Source organism: Polypterus senegalus, chromosome 1 (genome assembly GCF_016835505.1).
Source record: "Polypterus senegalus isolate Bchr_013 chromosome 1, ASM1683550v1, whole genome shotgun sequence".
In the NCBI taxonomy this organism is placed as follows: Eukaryota; Metazoa; Chordata; class Cladistia; order Polypteriformes; family Polypteridae; genus Polypterus; species Polypterus senegalus.
This window is the reverse complement of record NC_053154.1, coordinates 80,106,197-80,118,423: the sequence shown is the minus strand read 5'-3', so window position 1 is coordinate 80,118,423 and position 12,227 is coordinate 80,106,197.

Here is a 12,227-nt window from a genome sequence, read left to right as displayed (position 1 = left end):
GTAACTGGAGTATTCTCTGATCAAAAAATTAAGGCGAAGGTTAAAGCTAAGGTTTTTAAGACAGTGGTGAGACCAGCATTGATGTATAGAGCTGAGACAGGGACGATAAAAGAAACACTTGAGAAGCTGTTAGATGTGGGAGAAATGAGAATGTTGAGGTGGATGTTCTGGTTGCCAAAAAAAGACAGAAAAAGAAATGAGACAGTAAGAGGTACAACAAAAGTTGGAGAGGTATCTAAGAAAAAGTACAGGAAAATAGATTGAAGTGGTTATGGACATGTTGTGAGAAGAGACAATGGATATGCAGGAAAAGAGTGATGGGAATTGAAGTATAGGGGAAGGGAAAATGAGGAAGGCCAAAGCAGAGGTGGATGGATAAAGTAAAAGAAGATCTGAAGGAAAAAGATTTCACTGAGGAGGTGGTATAGGACCTAACTGTTTGAAGAAGGTTGATCAAGCACATCAACCTCACATGGAAGTGGGAAAAGATGAAGAAGAATGAAGGAAACTGAAATTGGGGGTGATTTTCTCTCTCTTTTTCTCACCCCTTGTTCTGTTTGCTATGTTAACTTCTCTTGAGAACTGTACATGAAGGATGGAGCTGCAAACATGAAAAACTAAGTTGAAGTTGATGCAACCTGCCTGACGACATCAGAAAACAAGCCATGTTTTCACAATACATACTTGTAATCTATTACACACAATAATCTAATAAATTATTGTGAGAGTTGAAAAAAAAAAAAGGGCAACAAAAAAAAAATCATACTCAAAGTCAAAATCAGGAGAGCATATCTGGGAATCAAACCAAACAGAAGAGTCAAAAAGCAAAATTACAGTGTCTGAAACAAAACCTAAACTATCTTGGGATTTTTGCCAATAAACTGTCTATAAAGACCTTCTGAAGTATTTATTCCATCCACTGCAAATTCTTAAGAATCTGGATGTGGCCATTTTATGTGTCTCATCAACCTAATTGTTTAACTGGCCTTTTTTTCTTATTCTTCTCTCACAAAAGTGCTTTTGGATGATATGTGCATTTTAAAGAAATTTTGGAATGTATTTTCTTAGTCATAGTTTTAAACACTTAGTTTTCTGTTATCATTTTATTCTCATTCACCTTACTTCTGCAATTTGCTCCTTAAACTGAATCTAAATGCTAACAATTAGTGATGAGCAGACACAGATGCAAATAACAATGAATTATTAAAGCAGATCTGCTACTTCAATGTAACATTCATTTATGAACTAATTAAGTGTTTTTCATCCAGCAGTGTGTGACAAGTTGTCATTGTTTATAATGGTAGTGGGTCATGACGGATCATGAAGTTGTTCATGGTGGGTGGATGCACTTGCTCCACAAAACACCCCCAATGATTGCACTCAACTCACGAAGGAGGAAACCCACCCCAGCTCTGTTGATCGAGCTTGATTCACCAAGGGGGTCATAAAGACACTTAAATGGGAAAAAGTGCACCACAAACCCCAAAAAAGGTTGAGAAACACTGCTAAGTAGTAATAAAAGGCGAAGTCGTCCTGAAGTTCAGTCCTGCAGGCCTCCATAACTGCTGACGTTCATCTTAACAACCTTCTGCTTTTAACTGGACTCCTGTCTTTAATACACAAGCTGTTATTTCCCAGTTTCTGCATTTTTTATTGCAATCCAGAAATTACAAAATAGCTTTGTTAAATTTTTAGGGTAATGTATCAAGCATTTGTGTGTGAGAGATTATTGTTCATTTTCATGCTTTTTAAAATTTTGCTGTTTTTCATGTTGTGCTCATTAAAACCTTTTTTCTTAATCAGCTTGCAAGTGAATTCTATACTGGAGTAGCTGCTTCTCTTTAGTATCCAGTGTCATTTGCCCCTGTGTCTGTATTGCTCACCACTTACTGTCAGCATTTGCATATAATTAAGGGAGTAAACTGCACAGGAAAAAGTGAATGAAAAAGAATATGGTAAATGAAAGTTAATATTTAAAGATACAAATTTCTGCATTGTGTTTATATGTAAATATGCTGTCATATTTTTCCGAATGCAAAATAAGAGAAAAAATCAATGTAATCATTTAGACATAAGACTGGACCATTTATTTGTAAAACTGGTTGGAATGAAACTCTGATGCCACAGTAGTACCCCAAGACTGAACTTTGGAACGCTTGCTATAAAGAAAGCCAATGACATCATGTGTCGTGTCACTGGTGGTCACATCATACCTCCCTCTATCTATATGTTGACTCTGAGAGACAGAGAGTCTCAACAGTGGATCATTCAGTTTGTGTTGTATTGTAAGTATTGCATTTCATTTGTCCTTTCTGAATTTGATGATTTCATTCTCTAGTATTGACTTCTGCTCTCATTGGATGACCGGGACCTGTTAGTCTTAAATTACCTAATAGACATACCTGTTTGTCTTCCTTTTTTGCCTTTTACCATTTTATGTCATTTTTTTGAACTTTATATAGATTTCTGTATTTATAAAGATACATGTTTAGAGTTGTCTAAACAATCCAGATGTTTATGGTTCCCCTCTCCCTTGCAATGCATTTTTGTGAATTTTAGGACAATAGAAAAGTATTTTGGCTGTTTAAAGTCAGCTCTCCATTTTGGGTCTGTATAGGCTAAAGTATGCAAGTAGGAGTTGGGGACTGGCTGGCTTGGTTTTAAATCTTATATGAGCAGGCTGGTTAATGTCCTGGCCTGCTTTTTGGAGCATTCAGAAGGCCTGACACCTTTTTTGCCATGTTTGTGACTACTTTATACAAAAGAAAATACACTTAACATAAGCTAAAAACAAGAAATTTGTTAGTCAACCAGGCAAAGGCTTTGGTTTGCATAGTAGAAAACTCACAAATGAGTTCATAGGCTCAGGCACACAGAGTCAAAGGTGCTACTTGATGCCCAGCCATGCTAACAATATTGGCAGTCAGTAGGATAATCCCTGGAATTTGGACCATCCTTTTATAATAGACTTAAGCAAAATAAAACAACAAGCACTTGTGGGCCTTTCACAGGATCTAGTGTAGCCATACCTGTATGGCAACTAACAGTTCTACCAGTGTTACCAGGGTAAACTCACCTTTTCTATATTTTTTATAAGTTTATTTATTCATTTATTCAGTTTATTGCTGCTTTCACTTAGAGTACAATATTTTGCACAATACTGGTTCTGTAATGGCCAATAATGTTACAAAATTGTAAGATGATGAACACCCTATAATGGGCTGTGTCTTTTACTACACATTTATTAAACACCACATTTCTGAGGTCCACTTTGTAGCTTTTCCTAATTTCAAATTTAAATTCTATTCTTTATGTGTGAATAAAGTTTAAATATGGTATGTAATTTCTTTCATATTGTATAGAGCTGACAGCTTTGAAAAACATTAGTTGTCTGTTTATTTTAATAAATTTATTTCAATGTAAACCATGAATGTTTAAATTTCATTTTTGGCTTCTTGTTGACATGTGTATAATCAAATCAGTTTTTTTGCATTACATGTTATGTACAGGAATTTGTCTTGGCACTTTTGGAAACTCCAGAATATAAAGTGTGTGAAGATTTCTACAATTGATACAATAGATAGATAGATAGATAGATAGATAGATAGATAGATAGATACTTTATTAATCCCCAAGGGGAAATTCACATACTACAGCAGCATCATACTGATAAAAACAATATTCATTAAAGAGTGATAAAAAAGCAGTGCAAGTTAAAAAATGCAAGATGGAGAGTGCGAGGCAGGTGTGACAGTCAATAATCTTGTGGAGTGTTAACGTTTACTCCCCCGGGTGGAATTGAAGAGTCGCATAGTGTGGGGGAGGAACGATCTCCTCGGTCTGTCAGTGGAGCAGGACAGTGACAAAAGTCTGTCACTGAAGCTACTCCTCTGCCTGGAGATGATCCTGTTAAGTGGATGCAGTGGATTCTTCACGATTGACAGGAGCCTGCTCAGCGCCCGTCGCTCTGCCACAGATGTCAAACTGTCCAGCTCCGTGCCTACAATAGAGCCTGCCTTCCTCACCAGTTTGTCCAGGTGTGAGGCGTCCCTCTTCTTTATGCTACCTCCCCAGCACACCACCACGTAGAAGAGGGCACTCGCCACAAAATGATATGCAAGAAATAGTAATAAAAACAAAATTCTCAGTATATTTCCAGATTCAAGCTGTTTCAGTCTGGCAATGTCCATATATGTCTCATTTTAAATAAAACCTTAAGCTTTAGGATAATTATCTTCATTGAAGATAATTGTCCAATGAAACCACAAAAATCTATTTTTTCTTAACATGAAGTTATTAACTGAGATGCAGAAGCTAAAAATTATTCCAAAAATTGCATTGCTGAGCAAAGTTTTGTATCAGATTAATGATGCTGAATGGTTTGTCAGCTCTGGTCACTGACACTTCTACAGTTGGCAATTCAGAAAAAATTGATTTATCAAATTCAGAAGTTACAACCCGAGTGCAGCAAATTTACATTTATGAGAAAATATTTGTGAGCACTTAGAATTTGATTGATTCTTGATCGAATGGCTGGGTTTAGTGGCTAAGGCTTTGACCTTTAAACCCAAAGACTACCAGTTCCAATGTCTCCTTGAACTAATTGTAAGACTGTTAGCACACAGATAACCTGGATGAACTCCAATTAAAAAGAGGATATAAACAATTACTGATATCAGAACTTATAATTACCTTAGATTAAAGCATTAGCTAAATATACAAAAATATGGCTCCTAAGTATTATCTGATCAACGGCTAGGTAATCCTTCTATATAAAAGCGGTCGGGATTGTCCTTCCGTCCTGTGAGTGCTACGCAGGCGTGGAGTTTCACACGCGCCCCGTACATTTTGCAATGCACGATGGGATTTGTAGTTTCGTTTTTCTAGGTAAAAGAAGATTTTCTACTCCAGACTGTGCAATATCTTCTTCTTTCCTTGCTTTTGTGCACAATGCGCTGGAAAAATAGACAAAATTATGTCTCTGGAAATAATTAATGTTGATGGAGTACAAATGCTTCACCGCGTAGTAAATATCAGGGGGGTTCAAAAGGGCGACCTCAATATAGAAAAAAAGTTTAAATTTCATCACAAAAATAACAGAAACTACGAGTATTAAAGTAATACTGCTCAAATGCAATATAAAAAAATTAATGAGTTTGTATAAAATATCAAATTGATCTACATATTGAATTGCCTTAAGAAGTGGTCAACTTAAAAGTCGGTCGCCTTAAAAGGCGGGTCAGCCTAGTACTAATATAATGGCCCATAGGAAAGAAAAGTCAAAAATGAGATCTCCTTAATATATTTTTGGTTTCTCCTCGACAACAATGAGTTTAGAACAAAATAAAATGGAGACATTATCTTTTCTTTCATGATTCTCAGATTTTTCTCCTGTGTTAAAATACCCTGGTATTCTTGCAAAGGTCTCCTCTTGTATTTCAGCAGAGATACCAGAAAAGTCACATAATATGCATAGATCTTTCCAGTAGTTTCTTGACTTTGTTTGCAGTCTAAAGGTATTTGCATTGTGTGCTCAGTAATCTACAGTGAAATATATGGACAGTAGTAATAAAACACTTTACTATGATTACGTAGCTGTAGTCTTTTCTGAATAATACTATCATTTGTTCTGAGTTATATTGCTGTCCTCCAGTCTGATCAAACTCATTCTGGAAAACTAGTCAGGCAGTGTGGCATAGTTTTTAGGACTTTGAGCTTTAAACCCTGAGGTTGAAATCCCACTACTGACGCCACTTCAAGTCACTTTATCTGCCTGTGCTGCAATAAAATTAAACAAGACTAGAAAGAGAACTCACAAAATATCACATTGTGATATAGTGGGTCCGTGGCTAGAATAGTAGTGGCCAATTTTAAATAAATAATTGTGCCCTGAGAAGATGCAGGCTCCAATCGGGTGTGGGTGTGCATGAGTGCATTTCATTCCACGGTTAATTAGGGAACTGGCTGACTGTGCCACATACACATGCGGAGGTGGGCAGCTCAGTCAGATGCCTCAGTTATGCCACGGAGGGAGCGCCCATACTCAATTAGGAAGCAGAGGATAAAGGAGCCCTCATGAGACTGAAAAAGATAGTAAAAATGAGAACAAGAAGGAAGGAAAGGAGTGGAGCTTGAAGACAGGAACTGAGAGAAACAGGCAGGAGGAAGTAGGCGGATGGGAAGGTGAGCCCCAGGAAGGAGTGTGTGGCCAGTGCTCAGGACGGAGCTGAGGGGTTGCTCCTGTTGTGTGACCATGTAGCAGGAGTGGCCATTATGCTCATGGAATGCTCTCGCCAGGAGGAGCCAGCAATGGGCAACGTTGGGAGGACAGCACACTCTTGTTAGGAGAGGCTGGGTTTTGACACTGTGTGATTGGTGGCGGGGACACAGGCTGGGATAAAAGGCTGTCTCCACTTGTTGGATGGATAGCTCTCCGTGCTATGAGGCCTGATCAGAGTAAAACAGAGAGACGTCAGTTTTAAAAGGAAGGCACCAGGGTTCAGAATTATAAAGGATAGTTAATTGCCTGTTGTTTTAACCATCTTTTATTGGATTATTAATTTATTATGGATTTTGAACATTGCACTGTCTTGGACACTGTTTACTTTTCATTGTTTTAATAAAAGCACCAAGGCACGTTTGTACCTACCGCTTGCTATGTGCATGTGTATCCTCATTTGCTAGGCTCATCCTTCAAGTATATTATAGGTGGTGGCAGGTTCAAGAGGCTCCTTTGACCAACTGGGAGTGTGGTGCTAACCATAACTGGTAACACACATGCTTTTCAAACCAAATTCTCAATTTTGACTCCTTTTCGATCAGTTGTATGACTGTTCAACTGCTTGTTAACTCAGATATCTAATCTGCCAATCACATGGCAGCAACTCAGTGCATTGAGGAATGTAGATATTGACAAGATGACCTGCTGAGCATCAGGATAGGGTAGAAAGGTGATTTAAGTGACTTTGAACGTGGTATGGTTGTTGGTGCCAGACAGGCTGGTCTGAATATTTCAGAAACTGCTGATCTACTGGGATTTTCACATGTAACTCTCTCTAGGATTTACAGAAAATGGTCTTAAAAAGGGAAAATATCTAGTGAGTAGCAGTTCTCTGGATGAAAATGCCTTATTTATGCCAGAGGTCAGAGAAGAATGGCCAGACTGGATCAAACAGAAAGGCAACAGTTACTTAAATAACCACTTGTTATAACTGAGATATGCAGGAGAGCATCTCTCAATGCACAATACGTTGAACCTTGAAGCAGATGGACTATAGCAGCAGGAGACCACACTGGGTGCCAGTCTTATCTGCTAAGAACAGGCAACTGAGGCTACAATTCACACAGGTTCACCAACAGAAGAAACCTCTGTAATCCACCAAAACCCAAAATAAAAAAGAGGTCCAAATTAAAGATCTTTAATAAAATGATAACATAAAACAAGGAAGGTGTGTTTAGAAGGAGAACCTAAAGTATCAAATGAAGCACAAGATTATGCAAGCCTAGGCTTCTCCACATGGTCCGGCTGTTTTGGGTGTTCTGGCAGGCCCAAACACTTAGCACTAAAATCTCAACCACTCACCCTAGGCTTCTCCACATGGTCCGGCTGTTTTGGGTGTTCTGGCAGGCCCAAACACTTAGCACTAAAATCTCAACCACTCACTTGCTGTTCTAGCGCTCTCTTTAATCACACTCCCATCTTCTTTGTCAGATGAGCCCTTGTGCTACTTCCCCCCTTCTGTCCCTGAAACCAAAGGGTCACTGACATGCAGTAGCCTTTAAATCCCACCCTAGGGATATTTCAGGGAGCTACATTCTGGCTTAGGTTTTCTAAGGGTCCTGGTTACCGCGGGTAACAATGCATCCCTAAGGTCCAGTTCTTAATTAAAGGGCCAGGCTGCCTTTCCTCTCCAGTATCCAGCAGTTAAGCCTATTTCTTTGGGTGCTACTGGAGCAGCTACTCCAAATCCCCATGCTTGCTGACCCATGGGCTCTGCACCTTACCAGTCTTTTCTGTACGTTAATAACGTTTAATTTCAAAATGTACATTTTTAACAATATCCTAAAGGGAACATTGCAGACTTTTCCTTCCCACAATCCAGAGTAAAAGAAAAAAAAATCCAAGCCTCTATCACCAGCTCTTCATCATAAGTTTGCTTGTTAGTGATGCTGTCCCATTATTTGTGCAGCAAGACTGCTGTTTGAGTCCTTGGCCCTGAGCTCAGTCTCTTTAAAGTGAGCCTGCCTGCCTGGTGTTTAATGCTGCCGAGACTGGATATGTGCGGTTATTAAGAACTTGGATTAATTGGGTTCAGGTTGACACAAACCTAAAAGATGTTGTCATGGGAGATGCTGTTAATTGGTGTTTTTGCTGTTCTCTCCTTCAGCGCCACTGATTTATGATTAGGCTGAATTTAGTGACTGATTCACTGCTGATTATTCATGCAGGTCTACGACAACATGAAGATCCAGTATTTGAAAAGGTATACACTTATGTGTCTTTAAACCTGATCAATTACTCAAAAGATACAAAAGTACAGCTTTATTTCATTTGAATTTCTCATTTTTTCTTCAGCATAAGTGTTAAGTCTACCTGAATATAAAATTGACCCCTTCAAGCAATTATTTTTTAGGATGTTTATTTCAAATATACAGTATACTGTATTCATATATGCACAACAGGGAGCTCTGCGCTGAATGAGTGGCCTCAGGTACTGCAGCAGGGACAACTTGCTGCTTCTGCTTGTTAGTCTGTGGGAACTGTAAAAGCCTTCTGCCATTGCCTCAGGATAAATTCCTCTACCCTTTAAACATGGATTAATAATTTCTTGGGCAGTCTTTCAGGAAATGTGCCACACTGCTCTTTAATGAATCTTCACGCCTCCGGCACTTGGAGGGACTATGATTACCATGTGAACTCTCTTTTGGAGGTGTAAACCCTGCCAGCCATGCCTCCTGTTGTTGTTTTTTATAGAACATTAGAACAAACTGGACAAAAACAGACAATTTCGCTCAACCAAGCTCTCCAGTCCTATCCATTTAATTTGTGCAAAGTAGCATTAAGTCTAGTTTTGAAAGTCTGTAAAATCCTACTGCCTACCACACTACTTGGTAACTTATTCCATTAGTCTATAGTTCCCTGTGAAAAGAAAAACTTCCTTATATTTGTGTGAAATTTACCCTTAACAAGTTTCCAACTGTGTCCCTGTGTTCTTGTTGAACTCAGTTTAAACTAACAGTCTCGATCCAATGGATTATTTCCTTTCATAATTTTAAAAACTTCAGTCATGTGTCCTCTTAATCTTCTTTTGCTTAAACTGTAAAGGCTCAGCTCTTTTAATCTTTCCTCATAATTCAACCCCTGTAGACCTGGAATCAGTCTAGTCGCTCTTCTCTGGACCTTTTCTAGCGCTGCTATGTCCTTTTTGTAGCCTGGAGACCAAAACTGCACACAGTACTCAAGATGAGGCCTCACCAGTGCATTATAAAGATTGAGCAGAAGCTCCTTGGACTTGTACTCCACACATCGTGCTATACAACCCAACATTATTTTCGCCTTCTTAATGGCTTCTGAACATTGTCTGGAGGTTAATAGTGTCAAGTCCACTATGACTCCTAAGTCCTTCTCATAAAGTGTACTTTCAATTTTCAGTCCGCTCATTGTGTATTCAAACCTATCATTTTTACTTCCTATGTGTAATACTTTACATTTATTTACATTAAATTTTATCTGCCACAAATCTGCCCAAAGCCTGTATCCTGTCCAAGTTCCTCTATAATGATTCAATATTGTGTAACAATACTAATGCCTACTGCCTCTGGTAAGCCCTTGCCAGCCAAGCAATCTACAGTACTTCTTTTATATAGCACAATGGTTTCAAATAGAAAATATTAAAATGTAACTATTTACAAGACATTTCATTTTGTGTTTTCCATTGCTTGTTATGAAGTCTGCACTTGTGAAAATTACTAGGCTCATAAGTTGAAGACTATTAGTTGAAGAGTAAAAATCTCCCATTATTACAAGGAAAATGTCAATAAAGCTCTCTCTAAGTGAACGGTAGCACTTTACTTTCAGTACTGCAAAATGCATTTATTAATCATTTACACAAACACTTCTTTGGGGCTTCATAACACTTACAATACATCAGTAACGTGTTTATTCATCTCTAAAATGTGACCTACTAACAAAACTTCACTTTGGAGTGATCAGAGGTGGTTTAGCTGAGACGCATTTTTCTCCTGATATTACATATTTAGTATAAGACCTGTAAATCCTTCATATTAACAAGTAGTTTCACCATCATGTCGATATGCCACACTACACAGAAATTAATAATCTATCTACTGATGTTTTATAAGTATATTATGAAGACCAAAAGAAGCATCTGGTAAAGTTTTGTTACATAAGAGTAAATGAGTGTGTAATAGATGCACTTTTGCAATACCTAAACTAAAGTGTGAACACATATGAACACAAGTAATATATCACATATCAATTTAATGTACATAAATGATCTCTAAAAAAAATTTCATTTGAATTCAATGCTGCAAAGAAACGTCATTATGTCAGTGCTAACCTGAAACGCTGATAAGCAGTGCAGAGAAGTTAAAAGGCTGATCACAAGAAATGCCTGTGAGTGAACTATTCACATGACTTGGAGACTAGTTGTTTACCTAAGACAAATGCTTCTTTGGATTGACTCTAATCTCATTTTCCTCCAGCCATAAACATTCACTTTTGATTTCACTGCTCTGACACTCAGTTATTATTTGATACATTGGCCAGTTTTTACTACCTTCACACGAAGCACATCTATAAACCCAGAACACAACGTCAAATTGATAATCCTGCTGACAGATAAATATAAAAATTGCACTCACATACAAATGAACACTCAAGCACATTTCTATCGGAGCAGAGATTTCTGATTTATTGTTTAACCCTGTTTTTACTGTTTGAACTTTTTTTAATACAGTACACCAAAGTAGCCACTTCCTGTTGTATTTTATCATGGGAAACATGTTAGGTAAACATAATTGTTTATCCTTAAAGCAGCACAATTTTATTTTATTATGTTCTGGAAGTAAAATGGTAATATTTCTATTGAAAAAACTTTATGGTAATGTTTTAAGCATCAAAGATCAAATGCTGCAAATATTGGCGTCTTTTTCAGTTGTTCATTTCGCAGGCACCCATCAACCACTGAGTGAAGCTGTTAGTATAATGTCTCCCTCACCAAGACATCATTCACTGTGGTCAGAGCATACACTGAGACAACAGACAAGGCACCCAGAGAGTGCATTAATCTGAGTCTCATAATATGCTCTTTGAAAGGGTTGACATTGGACACCATCAAAAAGAGCTGACCCACCACAGCAACAGCTACACCCTGTATATGAAAGCCATCAGAGTGATCCAAACCTATAAAAAGTGGACCCACCAACAGAGATCTGGCCGGTTTCTGGTCAGTGCACCTCAGAGAGTGCCACTACTGAAATGCAGAGTTTATGAAACTCCTCCAACAGTAGAGGAAGATGATCATCATGCCAGAGAGACAAGACATTGCACACCCCTACCTAGGTGGGCTGCCTCAAATTGGGACCCAGGTACTGTCGTGTAGTAGGCAATACCTCAACACCACACCAGCTCTGATCCCCAACAGGCCTGACCCCATTGTTTCTCCAGCGGTTTCGACTTTTCCAGGGATGAGGTTCCTGAGGGCATTCCCCCATCCCCTTCATAATGTGAGCAGCCTTCTTGTAGGTGGCTGCAGCAGAGCTACTCCCTCAGAGAGCAGAGAGAAGTCTTGTCTGCCGTTTCGGAGCTGTGTGAATTTTTTACCGTGGCTGGGGTGACAATCCTGCCAGCCAACCCCACTTGTAGGGCTTGATACAGTTTAACGTCATAGGATCCACGATCACTTGCTCACATACCATTGAGGAGTCTGGTTTTACACCTAAGAATTCTACCATCGACCACTTCCTGGCACAAAGGTTCTCATTGAGCTTAAACGTGAATATTTGCTGAGTTTCTTTGCAGCCTTTATAAATTTTCATGAAGCGTTCAACTCAGTTGATTGAGTTGCCATGTAGGAAATCCTGAGACTTTGTGGGACCCTCCCTGATGCTGCTAGATATCATGGCACGCCTGTACTCTGGTATTGTGAGTGCTGTGCAGAGTGGAGGCAGAACCTCTGCATTTTTTCCAGTTGATTCTGGGGTTT